Source organism: Somniosus microcephalus, chromosome 1 (assembly GCF_052327205.1).
Source record: "Somniosus microcephalus isolate GS21.2 chromosome 1, FLI_Smic_1.0, whole genome shotgun sequence".
NCBI lineage: Eukaryota > Metazoa > Chordata > Chondrichthyes > Squaliformes > Somniosidae > Somniosus > Somniosus microcephalus.
The window spans coordinates 323,520,969-323,536,569 of record NC_140987.1 but is presented as its reverse complement, the minus strand read 5'-3'; positions in this window follow the sequence as shown (position 1 = coordinate 323,536,569).

Sequence of the window (15,601 nt, the reverse complement as noted above, 5' to 3'; positions counted from 1 at the left end):
AACATTCTTCAGTGGAAAAGGAGGCACAGGCAATTATTGAAGCAGTCAGGTATTGGAGACATTATCTCGCTGGCCAACATTTTACGCTCATTACTGACCAGCGATCTGTGGCCTTTATGTTCAACACTAAGCAGAGAGGCAAGATCAAAAATGATAAGATTTTAAGATGGCGAATAGAACTGTCAACATATGACTATGATATTCAGTACAGGCCTGGAGTATTTAATGAGCCATCGGATGCTTTGTCACGAGGAGTATGTGCTAGTCTAGGTACAGATAAGCTTCAAAGTCTCCACGACGCACTCTGCCACCCTGGGGTTACCAGAATGAACCACTTCATTAAGTCCCACAATCTACCCTACTCTATTGAGGAGGTCCGGACAATTACCAGAACCTGTCATGTTTGTGCTGAATGCAAACCCCACTTCTATAAGCCGTCTGAGCCAGCTCATCTTATTAAAGCAACTCGACCAGTTGAGCGTTTGAGTCTCGATTTTAAAGGTCCCCTTCCATCGAGCGACCGTAATGTCTATTTTCTTAATATTATAGACGAGTACTCTTGGTTCCCTTTTGTTATCCCCTGTCCGGATGTGACTAGTGCTGTTGTAATTAAATGCCTCTGCCAACTGTTTTCCTTGTTCGGCATGCCTAACTATATACATAGTGAAAGGGGTTCTTCCTTTATGAGCGAAGAATTACGACAGTTTTTGCTATCGAAGGGGATTGCAATGAGTAGAACTACCAGCTATAACCCTCGTGGTAATGGGCAGGTCGAGAAAGAAAATGCGACAGTGTGGAAGGCTATCGTACTGCCTCTGAAGTCACGAGGCCTGCCGACCTCTCGCTGGTAGGATGTCCTGCCAGACGTGCTGCATTCCATAAGGTCTCTTTTGTGTACAGCGACGAATGCCACCCCTCATGAAAGGATGTTTAGTTTTCCAAGAAAAGCTACTAATGGAGTATCGTTACCCACATGGTTGACGACCACGGGCCCTGTGTTGTTGCACAGACATGTGAGAGGCCACAAGACTGATCCACTGGTGGAGGAAGTACAACTCCTCCATGCTAATCCCCAGTATGCGTATATTCAATATTCGGATGGGCGAGAGGATACGGTCTCTATTAAAGATCTTGCACCTGCTGGAGCTCGAAAAGAGTTCGACTCTGAGAGTAGAGTTTTCAATCGTGGTATTGGACCTTCAGAGACACAAACCCTCAGTGTGGAAAATACTGATGATTCTGGGAATTCGAATGAACCGGAGTTAGTACACCGGGAGGAGCCTCAGCAAGAGTTACGTCGTTCCCAGAGGATTATCAGACCTCCTGACAGACTGAACCTATAGCAGGGGGTGAATGTGATGAAATAACTGTGTTCTGATATTTGTACATGTACTTGTAATGTCTGGAGTGTTCCACCGGGGGGAACCACTAATGCTCCTCCCTGGCCCCGCCCCTCTTCTGGTATGTTCTACCAAGGGCTCGGTCGATGATGAACTCTGTTAACTCTGCCATGATTCTTATTTAATAAAAGGCTTCCGTCTTAAGCTTTAACTTCACGGATTCGGCAGTTATTTGGCACATCACAACTGCCATGGGCAACAGCAAACGGGCGGAGGGGAAGCTTGACTTCAGAACCTGATTGAGCTGGAGGAGACTGTGCTGGCGGGGCCGTCACTGAGGCTGTGAGCGGAGAGGTTGAAAGCTTTGCTGATGATAGTAGGCTCATACCTAATCCTTCTTCTCACATCCCACTTCCCCCTCATCCCACAATCTTTCCTCAGTTACAAGCTGCTGATGGTGTAAGCATGCACATCATGCTCCTCCCCATCCCCTCACCACACCCCGACCCTTGTACCTTTCTCCTTTCAGATACCCAAGAACTGCCTGCAGCCCAGCTTGTCCCTGACATTGTGGAGGAGTGAAGTAGAAGAAAGACAATGTCACTCGATCTGACACTCCCAGGCACCAGCTCAGAAAATGCTACTGTGCGAACTTGAGAGGGTAGTATAAAGGTGGGATCAGCACAGGTTGAGTCACCTGGCACGAATGGGCTGCGGCCAGGCCAGGGGGAAAGGGTAGCTCGGGGGCCAGCTCCCCGGAGGGGAGGTTCATGCATGAGTTGTGCTGCACAGGACTCAGATGATGTCTTCGATGAGGCGGCCTTCAGAAGAAGGGTGATGTGCATGAAGACAGAAATGCTTGGTGCAATGACAGGCCTGCCAAAGAGCCTCTTGTCACTGTCAAGGAGCATGGAGGAGTCCGGCTCCAACATTGCACAGGGCTTTGCGCGGAGCTTGGAGCCCAGGATTTCTCGGATGGAAATGATGGGCAACTCCATTAGAACACTTGTGGACCCAACCATGATGCTGGGTGTGATGGGCGATGTCACAGCTTCCATTGCAGCACAAGTGGAAATGACCCAACGATGAGTGCGGCAGTGGACGCTCACTGCTTTCCTGCAGGTTCAGACTGCTGCCACTCAAGCTCAGACTGATGCCATCGTGGCTGGTTTTACAAGTGTGGAAAGGGGCTTGCAGGGTGTCGCAGCAGTCCAGCAATCTGTGCTCCAACAGTTTTCTAGGAATGCTGAGGCACTGCCTGGGGGGACTGGCAGTGGGTCAGTGGAGCAGGAACCTACCGTCCTCTCTCAGGATGACAGCATTCCTACTCCCACCACTGCCACTCTGCCATTGCCCTTGCCGCTGCCTATCAGCCAGCCCAGACTGCTGCCACCCATGTCAAGATGGTACAGTCCGCAGCCGGGTATTCTAGGCTCAGAGCTGCTCGAGGTCCACCTGTAGTCTCCAACACGGAAAGTCAGCAGCCTTCCATCAGCCATGTTGCAGCCAATGGATGTAGCACTATGTCGGAGCACTAGAATAGGCAAAGGAACACAAAAGCCAGACACTAAGGGAATGCACAAGGGTGATTAGTTGACATTGTTGTGTAGTTTGGCATTGATTAATTTATAAATTATTTTTGGAATATTTGTTTTGTGGTGGCTCTCATTTCAGCTTTGTGCCCAAAAGGACGCTGTGATGTTCCATGACAGAGGGATGGTAAGGCGGGGAAGCAGTGAGAAACGGGGATCTGGGGTTTCTTTCAGGGGAATCGGATTCCGATGAGGCAGTCATGCACAACCCGTCTGCAACAGGGATCTGCTGCCTACCGCCCCCCATCATCCTCCTCCTTCTCCTCCTCCTCCTGAGGTGGTCATGGAACCCGTAGTGTCAAGGGCTGCACCCTCATGATGGCCAAGTTGTGGAGTGTGCAGCAGACCACCATGAAATAGGACACCCGCTCCGGCGAGCACTGGAGGGCTCCTCCCAATCAGTCAAGGCAGCGGAACCATTGCTTCAGAACGCAGCTGAGCGGCGGACCTGCGAGAGGCACAGAGTCAGCGAGAGGAGAGAGAGAAGTAAAAACTAATCGAAGTGTGACATCACCAGAAAGCAGGTAAGTGATTGCTGGGTGAGTATTTCTCTCTCGCTTTTTTCCAAACTTAATTATTGTGATTTATAGATTCTAGGACCTCATCCCGTTTTTTACCTATATCGTTGGTACCTATATGCACCACGACATATGGCTGTTCACCCTCCCCATCCAGAATGCCCTGCAGCCGCCCCGAGACATCCTTGACCCTTGCACCAGGGAGGCAACATACCATCCTGGAGTCTCGTTTGCGGCCGCAGAAATGCCTATCTATTCCCCTTACAATAGAATCCCCTATCACTGTAGATCTCCTGGTATTTTTCCTCCCCTCCTGTGCAGCAGGACCACCCATGGTGCCAGGAAGTTGGCTGCTGCTGCCTTCCCCCGATAAGCCATCCCCCACAACAATATCCAAAGTGTTTGAAAGGGGGATGGCCACAGAGGACCCCTGCACTACCTGCCTGCACCTACTACTCTGCCTGGTGGTCACCCATTCTCTTCCTGTGCAGCCTTTACCTGCGGTGTGACTGTAAGGGGTTTTAGATCGCAGAGGTTTCTCTCTCTAGAGGCCTCTCTCTCTTGCACAGTAAAACCTTGAGTGGTTCGACCCACTCGCCCCTTAGATTCTATACTCTGGACTTTGGGGCAGGAACTACAATGTAGAGAAAACACTTATAGACCAAGTTTGATGAAACAAAATGAAATTTTATTGCAACTGGAAAAATAAATCAAATGCAAACAGATAAGAGAGTACATGGGAGGGAAAAACACAAACAAATCATAACGACACAATAATAACTAAGGCAAATACAGGCATCTTATACTCTACAAAGATCATCATGAAATAAGGAAACACACATAACATCGAGGGACAATAACTCATGTTAATTGTACCCTTAAATCCACCCCCTTAAACCCATCTAGATCTGATTGTGGAGGGCCAGAAACATGCTCACCAATCCAACTAGCAAGTGCAAGGTTTTGAACCAGTCTGCATTTGATCCTTTCAGGCATCCCATCTCCACGTGGATCGTGGAACCCCAGCGAGCGGCGCCACACCCCTCTCCTGAGGTGGGGGTCAGGGGCGGCTGGACACCGGCTGGTTCTGTCGTTTGTTTTTGTCTCTCCGAGCCGGGCGAGGGCCTCTCATTTTCATCACCGGCCTGGGTTTGGTCGATGGTCTCCCAATGTTTGACCCCAGGGCGGGACGCCGGCTCGAACGGTCTTCTTGATGTTGGCTCAGTCTTCCTCTTCTTCCTCCGATGGTGGAGAGGAGTTCGTTGATCTTCTCCCAAACCAGCTCCTCTTTACCCAGCTCAAAAGCTGGACCAGCTGCCAATGCTCCAGGGATGAGCTCGAAAAAGCTGAGGCTCACCCCACCGCTCCGAAGAAGCTCTGACTCCACTACAACTTAACTTCACTGCTCAACTGCCGAATTCCTACCCCAGTCTTCCAATTATACTTTTCCTTCAGAAGCTTCTACTTCCCGCCCAAAATCAGGTTAGTCTTTGTTTAACTTTTGGCGGGCTGGGAGCACAGCGGGGTAGTTATTATATTTTAAAATATTTTAGATGGCCGGTAAAGGCCCATCTCTGGTCTGGAATGACCTTCATTGTTTTTAATGTCCTGCTGATCTCGTTATCTAGTCCTTGGTGCTGTTCTCATGAATATGAAATTGTCCCCTTTTGTCTGGGTCAACATTTAGATGGCCTCTGTCTCCAGTCCGATCTTGACTGGATCTGCATCTAATCCATATGTATATGTGGGGGTCTGGTTTCGTTCTCTCAGAAACGGCTTCCAGAACTTACTGTGGGTTGAATCCACAAAGCTGTCTGAGGATTCACAGGAACCATTTTAAAATGTCCCAATAAGCCGGTCACATGGTATGGCGGCCATTTTGTATGCCCCTTTTTCTGGGCTTCTTTTAAAACAATCTTTAAAAATCATAGCCTCTTCTGCCATTTGACCCTTTATAATATAAGGTTCAATATTGCGAATCCTACTCTCCCCCCTGATGATACTGTAACTTGCTTGAAGTATCATAATTCTGGGTGAGCAAAATTTTCTGACTTTCCACAATCAAACCATCCCCAGTATTTACCTATCTATGACCCCACGACACATGCATTTCCCATTTCAGAAAAACCTAGTGTACATTGAGCATCTACAGATGGCAATACCTTGGAGTTAAAATCTGACAACTTACTTCCAGGCGTGGAGGTGGGCCTTATACCCCTACATCACCTGGTGCATACACACTATCTTTTAATAATAACAACACATCTAATAAACTTCAATAATAAAATAAAGTACACACACGAAAATTATGCATATGAATACATATCAAAAATAATACAGAGGCAGGAGGGAAGGTTTTAACTTTATACAAAGCAGCAAAAATCTAAACAGGTGTCTCTTCTTCTACCTGCACATAATGCTCCCTCCATTCCCCTCTATTCTTGTACTTTTGCGAATATTGGACCTTTTTACAGTGTACAAACAGTAAATAAACTGCAATGACAACCTGGCATACTACAAGAATGTGGGAGTCTATCCTAATCCAAGAAGGGACTTCTATATTAGTGAACAGGTCCCACCACGCTGGGGTCACTATGTCCAATATGTCTGCCCCTAGCTCTAAATTCTTCTGCTCCAGTGTGTAGAAGTGTTTCTGTGAAACAACAGCGGCTTTTAATATCTTGGTGAGGTGTTCAGGGAGAGGGGGAATGATATATCCAAAATGTGCAACGAATCGCTGCAGATCGGTGAAATTCTCTTTAACAGTGATGTGAACAGTGGACGGTTCAGGAATGGCAACAATTCACCTATGGGCCACTTGAACTTCTGCCCTGGGCTTGAAACAGTACAATTCGGCTCTGTCGACATCGGCAAAGTCGAATTCGTAAAACTGTTTAAACATGTTTGTTAACAGGACCTGGTATAATTGCTCCGTTTCCCTGGGGCACCACTCTGGCAATCGTACCTCGGTGAGGTTTAAAATCACCGAAGCCACCGCATTGTGCACCCCTTGGTACAGCACCTGACCTGTGGGTACCAATACCAATCCGTTCCCGGGTCCCTTTGTTGTGGTGGGGCACCCTCCCTTGAGGGCTTTAGCTACCGGAATTGTGGGCAGAGACTTGCGGGGTCGGGTGATGAGCTCAGTGGCATTTACTGGGATCTGAGAGCATGGGACTCCGCACGCCCATGTGCTGACGTCCCACCTCATTCCTTGTCCAGCATCCTGCCACTGCTTTTGGAAAAAGATGGAGACGCCTGTGGGGCAAGCGCGTTCTGAACCCCACATACAGATGTAGATCCCCTCATCTGGTTCCCACCATTTGTCCCAACAGACACTCAACCCCCCGTGAGTTCCCGTAATAGTCCGATGGGTGTTGTTACCCAATCTCTCCCACTCCAAAGTGGAGTTCTTCATGGTGCTGCTCAACTTGCGCAGCCACCACCAACAATTCAAAGGTACCCGTCCCTTGCAGACCAGGCAAATCTTCTTGCCGACGGTAATGCTGACTCTGGGTGCCATGATCCGCACCCTGGGGCACATCAGAGATGTCTCTCTGTATGCAAACCCCGTCTGGCTGGAGTATTCAGTAGAGTTCAACCCCAGCCAGCCTGGCCAACTCCCTTCATGGAAGTAGGCAGCAGTCTCTTCAGCGTCCCGTGGGCCAGTTCCATCAATCGCGATGGGGCCTCTGTTGCCAGAGCACCCATACACCGTGGAGTCCTTAGTGCGGCCCTGATAGGCCACACTGTACCCGATCATCACGGCCACGACAAGGATCCTGCTCATCTTTCTCCTGGTTCCTGCAACAAAATTAAACAATGCCACCAGGCTCCCGAGAGAGTCTGGCTTAGGTAAAGGCATGATCGGGTCTTCCGACCTCGATCCAGACAAACACACGTACTGGGCAGATTCAAAACTACCTATAACTCTAAACACTTTAATATTTACACAACTTAAACTTAAAACTTAAACTTATGTACAGCGCCGCCCGTCCCCGGGCGGCTTGCCTAATCCCTGATTGGACCGCAGCTTGCCACTCCCTCTGGCGGGGCTGCAGTGACCTGTGGCTTGGTCTCCTCGCAGCCTTTTGCTGTCAACTGGGGATTGCATTCTGCCAGGGGTTTCCCAAGTCTGCGTTTACTGAAGGTGGGGGAATCGGGCCAGGGCTTCCTTGGCTGGGGCGCTCGAGGCGACCTGCGAGGGGGTGCCTTGGTGAGGCTCCCGTAGCGAGTGGACCTTTGGGTGGGACCTTGGCTCTCACAGCCCGTGGCTCCTCCACGACTGCCGGCTTCGGCTCCCTTCCCTCAGGCTCCGCCCCTTTGGGATTTGGGTCTGTGGCGGACAACTCCTCCTCACCTGTCCCTGCAGGTGGAGGATCTCCACCCCCAATTTCTACCTCCCCCAAACTTGAGTCGAGGGCGGGATCTCCGTCCTCCGACTCCACCTCCTCCAGAATCGTATCAAGGGCGTGGCCCAGCTGTTCGGGCTCCTCCTCGTCCGAGTCCCAGGCCATGGGGGAAACCTCCCCCCAGGTGGGCAGGACAGCTTCTCCTCTCAAGCAGGCTGCTGTTCCAGCTTGTGTGGTCTGTGGCTCTTTACTTGCCTCAGGCTGATGGTTTTTACTCTCAGACCTGGCTTTCCCTGCTGGTTCTTTTGCACCTGGCTTAAACAGTTTGCACCGCTTGATATGAAAACATTTACAAGCCCTTAGCTGACCCTCTAAACTGCCAGCCCTCGCTGTTAACCTGACGTTCTCCTCCCTTAAAGCCTGCTCAACTAACTTAGCCTCCGCAACCTGGCACCGCAGGTATTCCTCCATTGTACAGGAGGTCTCTTCCTGTGCATGTCTTTCTAGAGGACACAGGTCGACAGGCTGCGCTGGCTCTAGTCATTTGTGTGCAGCGGTTGGGGCTGTAGGAACAACGGGACCGGTGGTGGCTGCTATCTTTCCCTACGAGATCATAAGAGACCGCATTGTCTCTAAAATTGATTCAATCACAGCGGGGTTCATAGCTGCACCAACTCCTTGTGCTGGGGCAGGAGCTACGGCTTGGGTTTGGGCTGGTGCGGGGGCGGCGGTCTGGGCTTGGGCTTGGGCTGAGGGAAATTTTCCCTTATTATCCTTCCACGGATTTCTACAGTCCTTGCGCCAATGTCCATCCTTTCCACACCCGTAGCAATTGAACTTGGCTTGGGCAGGGCGATTCCCCTCCTGACGCCACGCCTTCTTGCTTGGGTTTGCGGGTTTTGTCTCATGCACCTTTCCCTTCTGGGGAGGTGTTTCCTGACCTCTACAATTCTTATACGCAACGTTGAGCTGGCAGAGCACCGTCTCCTCCGTGACACCGGGACCTTGGGGATCAAACCAAGATCTGGCTAGGGCCCGTATCTGTGGCAAGCTGTTGGTGACCAAGCAACGGAGCCAATGAACCCGCTGTTCGTCGTTCATTGCAACCCGTTCAGGCATACCCGGACAGCTGCGTCGATACACAGGCCACAGCCTTTCTGCGAAAACCCGTGGGGGTTCTCCAGATAGCTGCACGGTCCCTTCCACACGGTCGAACGGACTACCGTCGTCCACTCCCATTACTTCTAAGACTTCCTCCCTGAGATCCGTATACCCTTTCCGTCCCCTCTTACTCTCATCTGAGAGGCACTGAAGGATTGTGCAATCCAGGGAGTAAAGCAACAGTTTCACCTGTTCCTGTTCATCACAGTCATTAATGGCTGCTGTTTCCTCTATCTCCCTGAAATGAATCGAGGGATCTCCCTTTACTGTGAGTCGTGTGAGGTGGCTCACCACGGACCTTAATTGCGGGGCAGCGTATGGCACCACGAGCTCGTTCTGGTGGGCTCCGACATTGCCATTGGCGGCTTTGGGACCGAACCTCTGGTGCCGAGCGGGACACATTGGTGCCGGTCCCGGCTTCGCTACCAGTGGCTGTTCTTCCTCCCATTCCACCTCGGCTACCTCCTCTTTTACCACCCCCTGTTTTTCTGGCCAAGTCTCACTACAGCTCAGCGGTGCTGAGTGCTCGGTGGCTGGTACCACAACTACTTCAGCTGGAATCGGCTGTTTCGATTCCTTTAAAAAGTCCATGTGACTGGCTTTCGGGCTGATGAGACACACCATGCCTTTTGCCTTAACCAGGGCCATTCTTAGGTCCTCTATGATCTTTTGGCAGGGGCCGTGGTCTGTGCTCTCTAACCCGTGCTCGAGGGCTAGCTTGTAAGCTGCCTTAACCTCCACTACTCTCTCCTCCTGCGCTCTTAGCTGTTGTGCGAGGTGGGCGTTTTTCTCCCGTATCCTCGTTTCATTAATCTTTGCCTCAGTAACCTGGCACTCCAGGTACTCTATCCTAGCCTGATGTTGACTAGCTACCACTTGGCGTTCCTGATTTAGCGCTTGAAGCGCTGTGATGAGTTTTTCCCCACCCATGGCCTTTTCCTCTATCTCTGCTGCCTGGGTTGTGATCCTGGCTGCCTGTGCTGCAATGACCCGGTCCAAGATCTGGACCTGCTTCTTGTAACACATCAGCCACACTGCCTTCTCAACTGACTTCTTATGCTCTTTGCTCTCTGTCCACCTGATGGCTGTGTCCACCGGACGCCCATCCAGTAAGAGATCGGAAATCCACTGCTTAGTGAGATTTACCTTGCCAAAGATATAATCCGCTATCCTCTCATCCATTGCATTTCGACCATTCAAACTCGGATCTACTACATTGCAATCCTGCTGCCAGAGTCCTGCCGCGGTTGCCATTTTCTGTAAAGGGTTTTAGATCGCAGAGGTTTCTCTCTCTAGAGGCCCCTCTCTCTTGCACAGTAAAACCTTGAGTGGTTCGACCCACTCGCCCCTTAGATTCTGTACTCTGGACTTTGGGGCAGGAACTACAATGTAGAGAAAACTTTTGTAGACCAAGTTTGATGAAACAAAATGAAATTTTATTGCAACTGGAAAAATAAATCAAATGCAAACAGATAAGAGAGTACATGGGAGGGAAAAACACAAACAAATCATAACAACACAATAATAACTAAGGCAAATACAGGCATCTTATACGCTACAAAGATCATCATGAAATAAGGAAACACACGGAACATCGAGGGACAACAACTCATGTTAATTGTACCCTTAAATCCACCCCCTTAAACCTATCTAGATCTGATTGTGGAGGGCCAGAAACATGCTCACCAATCCAACTAGCAAGTGCAAGGTTTTGAACCAGTCTGCGTTTGATCCTTTCAGGCGTCCCGTCTCCACGTGGATCGTGGAACCCCAGCGAGCTGCGCCACACCTCTCTCCTGAGGTGGGGTTTGGGGGCGGCTGGACACCGGCTGGTTCTGTCATTTGTTTTTGTCTCTTCTCCCGAGCCGGGAGAGGGCCTCTCGTTTTCGTCAACGGCCCGGGGTTGGTCGATGATCTCCCGATGTTTGACCCCGGGGCGGGGCGCTGGCTCGAATGGGCTTCTTGATGGCGGCTTAGTCTTCCTCTTCTTCCTCCGATGGTGGAGTGGAGTTCGCTGATCTTCTCCCAAACCAGCTCCTCTTTACCCAGCTCAAAAGCTGGACCAGCTGCCAACGCTCCAGAGATGAGCTCGAAAAAGCTGAGGCTCACCCCACCGCTCCGAAGAAGCTCTGACTCCACTACAACTTAACTTCACTGCTCAACTGCCGAATTCCTACCCCAGTCTTCCAATTATACTTTTCCTTCAGAAGCTTCTACTTCCCGCCCAAAATCAGGCTAGTCTTTGTTTAACTTTTGGCGGGCTGGGAGCGCAGCGGGGTAGTTATTATATTTTAAAATATTTTAGTTGGCCGGTAAAGGCCCATCTCTGGTCTGGAATGACCTTCATTGTTTTTAATGTTGTGCTGATCTCATTATCTAGTCCTTGGTGCTGTTCTCATGGATATGAAATTGTCCCCTTTTGTCTGGGTCAACATTTAGATGGCCTCTGTCTCCAGTCCGATCTTGACTGGATCTGCATCTAATCCATATGTATATGTGGGGGTCTGGTTTCGTTCTCTCAGAAACGGCTTCCAGAACTTACTGTGGGTTGAATCCACAAAGCTGTCTGAGGATTCGCAGGAACTATTTTAAAATGTCCCAATAAGCCAGTCACATGGTATGGTGGCCATTTTGTATGCCCCTTTTTCTGGGCTTACTTTAAAACAGTCTTTAAAAAGCATGGCCTCTTCTGCCATTTGACCCTTTATAATATAAGGCTAATTTTGCAAATCCTTCATGACCAACTCCATAAACGTGTTATCCACGATGTGCTCAGCATCACGAATGCTCCAGTATATATCGATTCGCAGCTCCAGCACCGCAATGCAGTCTGTCAGTAGCTGCAGCTGGATACACGTCCCGCACACATGGATGTCAGGGACACAGGAAGTGTCCCTGATTTCCCACATAGTGCAGGAGGAGCATGCCATGGGGCCGAGCTGTGCTGCCATAACTTACCCTTTAGTTAATTCAAATTAAATTAAATCAACTCAATGCCACTAATTACACTACAATTAAATGATTTACTCAAGGGTCCTTGTTTACCAGCACTCCCCACTAATTAAGAGGGGGAAAATAGATTATGGGAATAAGCTTGCAGGGAACATAAAAACTGACTGTAAAAGCTTCTATAGATATGTGAAGAGAAAAAGATTGGTGAAGTCAAGCGATGCTCCCTTTCAGTCAGAATCAGGGGAACAAAGAAATGGCGGACCAATTAAATACATATTTTGGTTCTGTCTTCACAAAGGAGGACACAAATAACCTCCCAGAGATGTCGGGGAACATAGGGTCTAATGAGAGGGAGGAATTGAATGAAATCAGTATTTGTAGGGAAATGGTGTTAGGGAAATTGATGGTATTGAAGGCCGATAAATCCCCAGGGCCTGATAATCTATATCCTAGGGTACTTAAGGAAGTGGCTCTAGAAATAGTAGATGCATTGCTGGTCATCTTCCAAAATTCTATAGACTCTGGAACAGTTCCCATGGATTGGAGGATAGCTAATGTAACCCCACTATTTAAAAAAGGTGGTAGAGAGAAAACGGGGAATTATAGATTGGTAAGTCTGACATCGGTAGTGGGAAAACTGCTAGAATCCATTCTAAAAGATGCAATAACAGAGCACTTGGAAAACAGTGACAGGATCGGACAAAGTCTACATGGATTTACAAAAGATAAATCATGCTTGCCTAATCTACTGGAATTTTTTGTGGATGTAGCTGGTAGAATAGGTAAGGGAGAACCATTGGATGTGGTGTATTTGGACTTTCAGAAGGCTTTTGATAAGGTCCCGCATAAGAGATTAGCATGCAAAGTTAAAGCACATGGGATTGGGGGCAAGGTACTGTCTTGGTTAGAGAACTGGTTGGCAGATAGGAAGCAAAGAGTTGGAATAAATGGGTCTTTTTCTGAGTGGCAGGCAGTGACTAGTGGGGTACCGCAGGGATCAGTGCTAGGACCCCAGCTATTCACAATATATAATAATGATCTAGACGAGGGAGCTAGATGTAATATCTCCAAGTTTGCAGATGACACAAAGCTGGGTGGGCATGTGTGCTGTGAAGAGGACACTGAGAAACTCCAGTATGATTTGGACAGGTTGGGTGATTGGGCAGATGTATGGCAAATGCAGTATAATGTGGATAAATGTGAGATTATCCACTTCGGTGGCAAAAACAGGAAGACAGATTATTATCTGAACGGCAATAGATTGGGAAAAGGGGAAGTGCAATGTGACCTGGGTGTCTTTGTGCACCAGTTGCTGAAGGTAAGCATGCAGGTGCAGCAGGTGGTTAAGAAGGCAAATGGTATGTTGGCCTTCGTAGCGAGAGGATTCGAGTACAGGAGCAAGGATGTCTTGCTGCAGTTGTACAGGGCCTTGGTGAGACCGCACCTTGAGTATTGTGTGCAGTTTTGGTCACCTTGCCATGGAGAGAGTGCAGCGAAGATTCACCAGACTGATACCTGGGATGGCAGGAATGACGTATGAGGAGAGATTGGGTCGATTAGGCTTATATTCACTAGAGTTTAGAAGAATGAGAGGGGCTCTCATTGAAACTTATAAAATTCCAACAGGAATAGATAGACTGGATGCAGGAAGGATGTTCCCAATGGCGGGGGAGTCCAGAACAAGGGGTCACAGTCTAAGGATAAGTGGTAAGCCATTTAGGACGGAGATGAGGAAGAATTTCTTCACTCAGAGAGTGGTGAACCTGTGGAATTCTCTACCACACAAGGCAGTTGAGGCCAACTCATTAAATATATTCAAGAAGGAGTTAGATATATTTCTTACGGCAAAAGGAATCAAGGGATATGGGGAGAAAGCAGGGACAGGGTACTGAATTTGGATGATCAGCCATGATCTCATGAAATGGCGGAACAGGCTTGAAGGGCTGAATGGCCTACTCCTGCTCCTATCTTCTATGTTTCCACGTTGCTAACCCCAATGCTGTGCTCGATTAGGTCCCTCATGGCAGCATGGCTCTCATTATATGAGTGTTGGCCACGAGTGGTGGGGTTGCGGAGGGGAATCAGCAGCCAGGTGTAAAGTGGATAGTCCTTGTCTCCGAGCAGCCACCCTTGGGTTTGACGTGGTGGCTGGAAGATTGCTGGCACACCGGACTGTCACAGGTTGAAGGCATTCTGATTGCTGCCAGGATCGCGAGCATTCACCAACATGATCTGCTGGGTGTGGTTACAGTCCAAAGATGTGCGGGTTAGGTTGATTGGCTATGATAAATTGACCCTTAGTGTTAGGGGGAGTAAATACGCGGGGATAGGGTGGGATATGTGTTGGTGTAGGGGTTACAGGGCTCGGGTGGGATATGTGTCGGTGCAGGCTCGATGGGCCGAAATGGCCTCTATCTGCACTGTGGGGTTTCTGTGATTTCTGTGATTTCTGTGATTAATGAGTGGCAGCCATTTTGGTTGTGGTACATCTCAGTATTGATATGCAGTGCCCGCAAAGCCACGTGTATGCAGTCGATGGCGCCCTGCACCATGGAAAGGACGATATCCGGGCAAAGCCAAATGCCTGCTCGTCCTGCTTCCCTCTGCAAAGAGAGAAGACAATGAAAACCCAACTCCTGGAGTACGGAGACCCTGTGACATCCCGGATGCAGCAATGGACGGTGAACTGGGGATGTTAGCGATGGACGGTGAACTGGGAGATGTTAGCGATGGACGGTTAACTGGGAGATGTGATGGGCGGTGAACGGGGAGATGTTAGTGATGGACAGTGAACTGGGAGAGGTTAGTGATGGACGGTGAACTGGGATATGTGATGGACGGTGAACGGGGAGATGTTAGTGATGGACAGTGAACTGGGAGAGGTTAGTGATGGACAGTGAACTGGGAGAGGTTAGTGATGGACAGTGAACTGGGAGATTTTAGCGAAGGATGGTGAACTGGGAGATGTTAGTGATGGACGGTGAACGGGGAGATGTTAGTGATGGACAGTGAATTGGCAGATGTTAGCGATGGACGGTGAACTGGGAGATGTGATGGACGGTGAACTGGGAGATGTTAGCGATGGACAGTGAACTGGGAGATGCTAGCGATGGACAGTGAACTGGGAGATGTTAGCGTTTGATGGTGAACTAGGAGATGTTAGCGATGGACGGTGAACTGGGAGATGTTAGCGATGGACGGTGAACTGGGAGATGTTAGCGATGGACGGTGAACTGGGAGATGTTAGCGATGGATGGTGAACATGGAGATGTTAGCGATGGATGGTGAACTGGGAGATGTTAGCGATGGACGGTGAACTGGGAGATGTTAGCAATGGATGGTGAACTGGGAGATGTTAGCAATGGACGGTGAACTGGGAGATGTTAGCGATGGACGGTGAACTGGGAGATGTTAGCGATGGACGGTGAACAGGGAGATGTTAGTGATGGACGGTGAACTGGGAGATGTTAGCGATGGACGGCGAACTGGGAGATGTTAGCAATGGACGGTGAACTGGGAGATGTTAGCGATGGACGGTGAACTGGGAGATGGTAGCGATGGACGGTGAACTGGGAGATGTTAGCGATGGACGGTGAACAGGGAGATGTTAGTGATGGACGGTGAACTGGGAGATTTGATGGACGGTGAACTGGGAGATGTTAGCGATGGACGGTGAAGTGGGAGAT